The sequence below is a fragment of the Terrapene carolina genome, unplaced genomic scaffold (assembly GCF_002925995.2).
Source record: "Terrapene carolina triunguis isolate 2854851 unplaced genomic scaffold, T_m_triunguis-2.0 Scaffold139, whole genome shotgun sequence".
NCBI classification, from domain to species: domain Eukaryota; kingdom Metazoa; phylum Chordata; order Testudines; family Emydidae; genus Terrapene; species Terrapene triunguis.
The window spans coordinates 9335609-9346851 of NW_020664490.1; positions in this window are offsets into that span (position 1 = coordinate 9335609).

Genomic DNA, 11243 nt, shown 5'->3' on the forward strand with positions numbered 1-11243 from the left:
GTGAGAATTTACATAAATATACAATGATGGAGCTACCTAAATGTATCACAGTAGTAATGACTGTGAGGCAAACCTGCAGCCAGACCAGAACTGCTCAATAGGTACCATTACTCACCTCTCCAGCAGAGCCTGCAGAGCATAACCAGGGAAATCCTCCCTCTGAGCATAAACCAGGGCCTGACAATGATTGCCAGCAGTAAGCATGGCTATTGCTGTGTTGGCCAACTTCATATCAGTTAGCCTAGACTATCAAAGCTATGGCAAGAATATTTGTAAATCAGCATATCCTGCTATTTATCCTCTCTCCATTGTGAAAACAAACCATTTATTGCTACCCTTTGTTACCTATCTTTTAACCAGTTACTAATCCCTGAGAAGGCCGTCTGTCTTATCCCATGATGATTAGTTTGCTTAAGAGCCTTTGGTAAGGGACTTTGTCAAATGCTTTCTGAAAGTCCAAGTACATTATATCTACTGAATCATCCTTGTCCACATAATTGTTGACACCCTCAAAGAATTTTAGTAGATTGGTGAGGCATGATTTCCCTTTACAAAAGCTATGTTCACTCTTCCTCAGCATATCATGTTTATCTATGTATCTGTTAATTCTGTTCTTTACTATAGTTTCAACCAATTTTCCTGGTACCGAAGTTAGGCCTACCAACCTGTAATTGGGGGTATCTGGAGCCTTTTTTGAACTACAAAAATAAATGAGTAGAGAATGTGTCCAAAGTGATTCAATTTGTTTGTTTCTATTAATAATATGACAAACAAAATACCTTTTATTTCAAGGCGTTTCTTCTCCCCTCCTACTTGCCTTCACAAAAATAAATTAAGATAGAAAACCTAGGAGCTATAGTATAAAATGCTTTCCCCATCCCAAATTCCATATAAAGTATTACTATTTTACCTTATAATTTTCAGGACTACCCTTCATGGTGCTGTATTGATTTTGGTAATTGGCTTTATGACTGCAAAGGACAGAGTGTAGCATAGAGGAGAGGGAAGGACATGCCTTCTGGATGCTGACAGTTGCTCAAGGAGAGTGGATCAGTGTTCAACTATCACAGGGCTGGTCTACACTGGGGGGGGGGGGATCGATCCAAGATACGCAACTTCAGCTACGCGAATAGCGTAGCTGAAGTCGAAGTATCTTGGATCGAATTACCTGGGGTCCACACGGCGCGGGATCGACGGCCGCGGCTCCCCCGTCGACTGCGCTACCGCCGCTCGCTCTGGTGGAGTCTTAACGAGACGCGATATATCGATCCCGGATTAATCGATTGCTACCCGCCGATACGGCGGGTAGTGAAGACATACCCACAGTCTGAAGGGGTTTAATATCTAAGGGCTTGATCTTTCCACTGACTGCACACAGGCATACTTTTATTGAAGTCAGTGGGACTCTTTGGGGTGCATGTATATGCAGTCAACTGCAGAACTGGGACCTCAGGCGATGAGTTATTTTCATATAACTTTGAGTTGATGGACAAAATACATTAAAAATACAATTGCTTCCCTTGCATTACACAATAAGTTACTTCTAATGGGGAGGGGACTTTTGTGTGGTCGTATTATATAAAGGCAAATGTGAGAACTGAAGAGAGTTGATGATAAATAGAAAATGGCTAAAAATTAGTGACAACTGGATAACATGTTAAAATAGGAAAGTGTTAAAATAGCCTACAAGTGGGTGAAAATTATGAAAGTTTTAAACCAAAAAAGCTGCTGTTTTTATATTTTTGATTTTTCTTACCTATCTCCTGCATTCCATTCCGAAAAACTGTCATGTTGCACTTCCCCCCTATTTATGTAGGTATATTGTCTATTTCGGGCCAATTATGCTATCATAGAACTTCTCATAGTAGCAAGCATTATGGCAGGAAGTAGGTGTTTACAGGATCCGGCCTTTGGATTGTACATTTTCGTTTTCTGTTTGTTTGTTTTTTTTAATGCAGGGACTAGCCTTACTATGTATGTATTTATATTACCAAACTGTTTTGGGCACCCTGATTCTGCAGTTGATGTGTGAGAGGACCACTGCCTATTGAGGTCTCTGGGATTTAGTGTAGGTGCAACAGTCCACTCGCACAAAATCAGTTGCAGGAATGGGGCCTAAAAGTTTAATCCATAACCCATGAAGCCAAATCACACTTTGGATCAGCTCATCACAAGTGTGTACGGCATATTACACAGAAGATGCTAAAAGTTCAAAAAAAAAGTATTTCTTTTAATTCTACAATATATTTTAATATCTCATTTATTTTTTAGATCAATCCTATGCTTAGGATAAAGAACAAATTGACAGCTCTTGAAATAAAGCACCTTTATTTGTCTACAAAACAGGTACAGAAGAGAGACAGAAGCGGTGAAAACTTCCCCACACTATCCCATCCATGTGACTCATCCCTGACCTGGAGGGGACCACTCCCAGTGTTGAAAGGGGAGTTCAGCGTACATACTCATACCATTGACTCATTCATACTATTTCTCAAATAATATGATTTTTTTTCTACAAGCTATTTACACATAGGTAGCATATTCTACTACTGTGCAAATCAGAGTACGTAAGATACCTAGTGAATGAGGCAAGGTCCCCAGCAGAGTCCTACCTCATTTGCTCTGCACCTTACAAAATGTGCCCTACAAGATTATAAAAAAATAGCAAAATATTCTAATGTATTATTTGAAAACTGGTAATCATTCAGTTGGATCAGAATGCATAGGCCCAAGGGAGTAGTTATGGTTTCTTATGAAACCTTAACTTTGGTATTTCTGGAGTATAGAGTGCTTCACTTAATATTTTTCTAATGTAACTTTCTGGAATAAATGAAAGACAGCATTTAACGTTCAGCTAATCCAGCTTGTTCAAGATACGATAATATTCCGTTGGCTTCTGTTTAATTTCAAGTTTATTTATTTACATTGAAATAACTTCAGCCTCCTTCCATTTACAGTAATATGGGCATGTACGATAGCATGCGCTATTCTTCCTGCAGGTTGCAGGGACATCTCAACTAATAACTGAGTCACACTGTCCACACAGTGCCAGCATGTCAGGGAGCCAGCAGACTCGATCTCTTAGCAACATCCTGGGTATAGGTGATTCTGGCAGGAGTTGCCTGATTCACTGCACTTCCTGATTGCTGGAGGGGTGGAGCTAAGCTATTACTTGACCCCACAGCAGCCAGAGCTGCTCAATGCATTTCATGCCAAAGCTGTTTGATCCTGCTTCCCGTGTCTGCCCAACCCAGCCTGGTCTTGTGCTCCTTTCAGTTCCTACCCTTCTTAGAATCATAATTATAGAATATCAGGGTTGGAAGGGACCTCAGGAGTTCATCTAGACCAACCACCTGTTCAAAGCAGGACCAATCCTCAACTAAATCATCCCCGCCAGGACTTTGTCAAGCTGGGCCTTAAAAACCTCTAAGGAAGGAGATTCCACCACCTCCCTAGATAATCCATTCCAGTGCTTCACCACCCTCTTAGAGAAAAAGTTTTTCCTAATATTCAACCTAAACCTCCCCCACTGCAACTTGAGACCATTTCTCCTTGTTCTGTCATCTGCTACCATTGAGAACAGGCTAGATCCATTCTCTTTGGAACCCCCTTTCAGGTAGTTGAAAGCAGCTATCAAATCCCCCCTCACTCTTCTCTTCTGCAGACTAAACAATCCCAGTTCCCTCAGCCTTTCCTCATAAGTCATGTGCTTCATCCCCGTAATCATTTTTGTTGCACTCCGCTGGACTCTTTCCAATTTTTCCACATCCTTCTTGTAGTGTGGGGCTCAAAACTGGACACAGTACTCCAGATGAAGCCGCACCAATGCCGAATAGAGGGGAATGATCACGTCCCTCGATCTGCTGGCAATGCTCCTACTTATACAGCCCTAAATGCAGTTCGCCTTCTTGGCAACAAGGACACACTATTGACTCATATCCAGCTTCTCGTCCACTGTAACCCCTACGTCCTTTTCTGCAGAACTGCTGCGTAGCCACTCAGTCCCTAGTCTGTAGCAGTGCATGGGATTCTTCCATCCTAAATGCAGGACTCTGCACTTGTCCTTGTTGAACCTCATCAGATTTCTTTTGGCCCAATCCTCTAATTTGTCTAGGTCCCTCTGTATCCTGTCCCTACCCTCCAGCGTATCTACTCCTCCTCCCAGTTTAGTGTCATCTGCAAACTTGCTGAGGGTGTAATCCACGCCACCCTCCAGATCATTAATTAATTCTTCATCCTTGACACCCTGGCTCTGATCCCTGGATCCGCTTCCTGACCACATCTCTGGCTCATTCACTGGTTCTGGCATTCAGTTTCTGATCCTTGGCACTGACTATTCCCTTCTCCCCCAGCTAGCCCTGATTGTTTACTTCAACTCAGTTCTGCTTTAACCTCCGGGCCTGGTCACCCCCACAGCTCTGACTGTTTAGATCTGACTGCCCACATCCAACTATATTTGACACACTATATTTGATTGCTCAGCACTGTCACTTTCTCACTCTTACTAGTACACAGAATTCCTCGGGGTTTGAGAACTTTTTTTTTTTTTTTAAAAAGCTTGATAAACCCTTTCAAGAACCACAACTCTGACTTATTTTCTTCGATGACTACTGACCTTTTTATCATCTTCCATAGAGTTCAGTTATGTGCTTTTTTCTACTTCAAGCAGCAGGTTAGACACATCAATGCCATCTTTAATTTCTTTACAGGTGGCCTGGAATGTGTTCAGTTTTGATGTGGCTGCAAATGGAAGCCAATCTTTACTTCCACCTTTAACTTAAGTGTTGGATATAGGATAGATCCGTCAACTCCAATTTCATCAAATAATCTCTTATTTCATGCAGACTTTCTCTGTTATTTAACAGAGTCAGAGGTCATACTCTAGTATCTTATTCTATTCCTTTCTTCTTCCAGAGACTTTTTAACTTTGAAGGTTATTCATCTTTTATTATCTTTTCTGATTACTTTCTTTGCAAATAAAATTAAGCTTGGGGAGCTGATGTCACCACAGCTGGGGCACCTAGAGTATATCTTTTTGTAGTTCACACAGAGAAGCAGAACTGCAGCTGATTTAATCTTCTAAGCTTGCCCTTCAGTTATTACATATCATTTTTTTTACCATAGCTTGTCATCACTGGTATTTAGGATGCATTAGATAAACGCAGCTCATTAGCTATGCACTGTTGAGCATGGTGCAAATAAACTCATTTGAAGTGACTCTTGCTCTTCTGATATTGAGTTCCAGTAAGCACAGAAGGAGAATGGTTTGCTCTTAAACACATAGGGCTTGCACCACTGATTAGGCTTTCGCAGATCTCTCCTTTTCAGCACCCAGTTTTCTCCTCATTGCATTGCAGACAATGCTTCTTCCTTAATAAATAAGGACGGATCTATCATTATTAGATTCTTATTCAAATGTAACATTGAAAGATTGGAATTAAGGTTTGTGCAGGTTTTCATGTATGCACTGAATATGATACTATTGCTTGAACTGTGTGCGTATGAGGATATTATTATGATGTTATTATTGTTATGTAGTGGGCTAATGCTTTAAGATTAATATTTTGTTGGTCCCTGTCAGAAGGCAGGATACTGGGATAGATGAAGTATTGGTCTGACCCAGTATAGCTGTTCTTATATATTCTTATTTTCATCCATGAAACCTGAATGAGATCAATAGGGTTGCATGGATATACATGGAAAAAGAGAAACTGGCTCTTGTCTTTATGATATTCTTCCACTTCAAGCTGATAATGATTTTGCTCTTAAGATTCTTTCGGCTACCAATCAAGACCCTTAATTCTGCACTGGGTCTGCCTGCATAGACCTGTGTCTGTCTGCTTGGAGTCCCATTGAAGTCAGTATGGATCTGTATTATTGAATCATGATGCAAGATGGAAACTTAAACCATTTTTTATGAAGTCACAGAAGCAATGGCTGAATACACATCGAGAGGAAAATTTCAAAATATTTATACAAGCCAAGAGACAAGTAAATAGGTCAGCAATGTTAAGCTGTTTTTGATAGTTTAAAAAAAAGTTTGTCAAACTACCCTGCTTAGCTCGGATTATGCACCACTGAAGGGAACTTTGTCACTGACCTCAGTGAGTACAATATCAGGCCTTTTATGAGCATCTGTTATTCCATACACAGCCAAAACATTTTCACTCAGCTACTGTAGGCTCAAATTGCCAATTTCAATGAAATTCAGAAACACCAGCAATTTATAAAAAATGATACAATTAGGCACTAAAACATCTATGAACTATTCACACAAACAAGCCTATTCATACTTTTAAACCTTCCACTCCCATCTTGGCACATTGTAAATGCTATTTCAACATAGTTGTAATTTAACGGTAATTGTTTGGGGAAATGCTTGCAATGAAGTGTGATAGTTTGCTATACTTGTGTCTCCTGCTGTTGGCAATGCTCAGAAGCCTAGTCAGAGAACAATGGCCAGCAAAGATCATCTGTCTAAACATTTCATTCTCTTCTAGGTAGCTAAAATATTAAATATACAATACTGCATAAATTCTGTCTGCCAATTAAAATTACCTTAACAGATGCAAAGGTATTTTCATACCAGATTTCTCTCTTCTCCAACAGATATAATTGTAATTAGTAACTTGTGATAATGTCATAAGGAATGTTTCATAATAAAGTAATATTCAGCATACTGATTTTACACAATCTCCATGTAGACATAAAAATAATTTAAGAACAATTATAACTGAGTTCAGATACTGGGGGATTAAAACAATGTCTGTTTATTGTAGCATTTTAATAGGTAAGGCTGAGTTCATATTCTAATTAATAAACTCTTGTGCATAATTTGGTGGAAAACAGGCAATTGCCTTATGTTAATCTGTGTAGCTAACTACCGGTGATGCTTAGGAAATAGGTCTACTTCAAGGTCTCCATGATTGCCTATTGTTCGCCTAAGGCAAGAGTTCTCAAACTGGGGGTCAGGACCCCTCAGGGGGTCACGAGGTTATTACATGGGGGGTCATGAGCTGTCAACCTCCACCACAACTCTGCTTTGCCTCCAGCTTTTATAATGATGTTAAATATATACTAAAGTGTTTTTAATTTACAAGAGGGGGGGGTTGCACTCAGAGGCTTGCTATGTGAAAGGGGTCACCAGTAAAAAAAATTTGAAACCCACTGGCCTAAGGGATCCAACCTGTCAAGAGATGGCCTGGAACTGTATAAAAACCCCTTGGGTCCTGATACTTTTTATCTCAGATCTGCTTGATGCTCCATGCAGGGGAAGCTTAAATCATAAGGCTGAGATCTCCAGTCCTAATCTGGATCACCCTGAATATGAACATTGGACTATAACCTATGAACTAATTCTTAAAGAACTCTTTGTCACTACAAAGCTCACCATCTCTACCATGGATCTGATCTCAGAACTGTACTTATATCTATATCTACACTGATCTTTTAACCAATACTCTCTTTTTTAAAATAAATTTTAGTTGACTTAATAAGGATTGGCTGTAAACTGGAATATTCATTAACGTGGGAGGTAATGTGTCCGATTGGGATTGGTAGAACTTTCTTATATGATGAATAAGATGTTCAGTAATCCTCATTGTATTTGATTTGGGTGTCTGGGTGGGGGCCTAAGGCTGCATTGCTTTAAAGGAACTGTGTTGTTGGCTTTCATCACGATTAATTGCAGTTTTAATCACACTGTTAAATTTCAATTGGTATTCTATTGTTTAACAACTATTTTTAGATGTTTTCCTACATTTTCAAATATATTGATTTGAATTACAACACAGAATACAAAGTGTATACAGCTCACTTTATATTATTTTTATTACAAATATTTGCACTGTAAAAATAATAAAGGGATAGCTCAGTGGTTTGAGCATTGGCCTACTAAACCCAGGGGTGAGAGTTCAATCCTTGAGGGGGCCATTTAGGGATCTGGGGCAAAATCGGTACTTGGTCCTGCTAGTGAAGGTAGGGGACTGGACTCGATGACCTTTCAAGGTCCCTTCCAGCTCTATGAGATAGGTATATCTCCATATATTCAATAAACAAAATAAATAGTATTTTTCAATTCACCTCAGACAAGTACCATAATGCAATCTCTTTATCATCAAAGTGCAACTTACCAATGTAGATTTTTTTTGTTTATAACTGCACTCAAAACAAAACAATATAAAACATTAGAGCCTACAAGTCCACTCAGTCCTACTTCTTATTCAGTCAATTACTAAGACAAACAAGTTTTTTACATTTACGGGAGATAATGCTGGCAGCTTCTTATTCACAATGTTACCTGAAAGTGAGAACAGGCACTTCTGTAGCCAGCACTGCAATGACGCTCATTAAAAAATGTGTTAATTAAATTTTGACTGAACTCCTTGAGGGAGAATAGTATGTCTCCTGTTCTGTTTTACCCGCATTCTGCCATATATTTCATCATATAGCAGTCTTGGAAGATGATCCAGTATATGTTCATTTTAAGAACACTTTCACTGCAGATTTGACAAAATGCAAACAAGGTACCAATGTAAGATTTGTAAAGATAGCTATAGCACTCAACCCAAGGATTAAGAATCTAAAGTGCTTTGCAAAATCTGAGAGGGACGAGGTGTGGCACATGCTTCCAGAAGTCTTAAAAGAGCAACAATCCAATGTGGAAACTACAGAACCCGAACCACCAAAAAAGAAAATCAACCTTCTACTGGTGGCATCTGACTCATATGATGAAAGTGAACATGCGTCAGTCTGCACTACTTTGGATCATTATTGAGCAGAACCCATCATCAGCATGGACACACATCCTCTGGAATGGTGGTTGAAGCATGAAGGGACATATGAATCTTTAGTGCATCTGGCATGTAAATATCTTGTAACGCCAGTTACAGTGCCATGTGAACGTTTGTTCTCACTTTCAAGTGACATTGTTTACATTTGCAGGAGATAATGCTGCCCACTTCTTGTTTACAAACTTGTCTGTCTGTGTGACTGGCTGAAAAAGCAGTAGGCCTGAGTGGACTTGTAGGCTCTAAAGTTTACAGTGTTTTATTTTTGAATGCAGTTATTTTTTGTACATAATTCTACATTTGCAAGTTCAACTTTCATGATAAAGAGATTGTACTACAGTACTTGTATGAGGTGAATTGAAAAATATAATTTCTTTTGTTTTTTACAGCACAAATATTTTTGATTAAAAATAAATATAAAGTGAGCACTGTACACTTTATATTCTGTGTTGAAACTGAAATCAATATATTTGAAAATGTAGAAAACATCCAAAAATATTTAAATAAATGGTACTGTTATTAACAGTGCAATTAATTGCAATTAATTTTTTTAATCGCTTGACAGCCCTAGTTTCTGGCAATTCATGTTGTCACATTTTTTCTTCAGTGTTTTAACCAGTGGGCTGCCTGACCTAGTAGTCTGATAGGTTTTTCTATTGACCTGATAATTAGTCTGTTACATTTCTAATTTTCCACGTTACAAAAAGGAGTCAAAGGAGAGTTTACATTGTAATTTCTGTTGTTCCCTATAGACCCGAGTCTGCTACCTTTACCAAGATTGAATAGCACACTACTCCACAAGCAGTTTTATTGATTTCATTCTGCCTACTTACAGAATACTACTACTGAACTTGAAAAAATGTGGGAATATGGTTTTGTAGACATAGCTTTTAGAGAGGTTTGTTATTACTAGAACTCTCACTCTACATTTTTCCCTTCCCTCTTGAACCTTCACACAAGGAGAAAAGATTGTTGACTCCCGAAAGCTAGAATCATTTCTACCTGGTTGTTCACATTTTTATATAAATCTTTTTTTATTGCAGTTGTACCATAATAAAACAATGTTTCACGAAAACCAACAAACTGAATAAATATTTTTATCTAGATTTTTAAAAATGTATAGATTTTGATGGCCTAAGGTAGTTGGTTACCTTAACTACTTCCAGGTTTGTATGTGTGTGTGTTTAAATTTTTAAAAGATGAAATGGTATGGGCACTTACTACTAGTCATAGTCATGAGAACAAACTCAGTCTATTTTATTATGCAGAATATTAAAAACAGAAGAGAAAAATGTCAATAGCGTCAACTCCACATGGACATGAGCTATTTTTAAATTGTTATTGAATTATGTGGGCAATATTTCACAATAAAATTAAAAGATTCTAGTGAAATCATAGTGAGTTTCTCCTATAACTGAAATGTCTAGCATCTCATTCTTCAGCCTCTATTTCCTGGCTTTTAAGTTTGTGAGTGAACAAACAACATAGGTGTGTAGGGACAAAATTAGAAAGGCCAAGGCACAAAATGAGATTAAACTAGCTAGAGACATAAATGATAACAAGAAACCCTTCTACAAATACATTACAAGCAAGAAGACAACCAAGGACACGGTAGGCTCATTACTCAAGGAGGGGGGAAGACAATAACAGAAAATGTGGAAATGGCAGAAATGCTAAATGACTTTTTTGTTTCAGTTTTCACCAAAAGATTAGTAGCAATTGGATATCTAACATAGTGAACACCAGTGAAAATGAGGTAGGATCTGAGGCTAAAATAGGGAAAGAAGAAGTTAAAAATTACTTAGACAAGTTAGCTGTCTTCAAGTCGGTAGGGCCTGATGAAATACATCCTAGAATACTCAAGGAGCTGACTGAGGAGCTATCTGAGCCATTAGCAATTATCTCTGAAAACTCATGGAAGACAGGAGAGATTCCAGAGTACTGGAAAAGGGCAAATGTAGAGCCCATCTATAAAAAGGGAACTAAGAACAACGTGGGGAATTACAGACCAGTCAGTTTAACTTCAATATCTGGAAGGATAATAGAGCAAATAATTAAGCAATTTGCAGACACCTAGAAGATAATAAAATAAGTAACGGTCAATATGGATTTGTCAAGAATAAATCATGTCAAACCAACCTAATAGCTTTCTTTGACAGGGTAACAAACCTTGTGGATGGGGGAAGCAGTATATGTGGTATATCTTGACTTTAGTAAGGGTTTTGATACTGTCTCACATGAGCCTCTCATAAACTAACTAGGGAAATATAGCTTAAATGGAGCTACTATAAGGTGGGTGCATAACTGGTTGGAAAACCATTCCCATTGAGTAGTTATCAGTGGTTTGCAGTCAAGCTAGAAGGGCATATTGAGTGGGGTCCCGCAGGGAGCTGTCCTGGGTCCAGTTCTGGTCAATATCTTCATCAATGATTTAGATAATGGCATAGAGTTTAT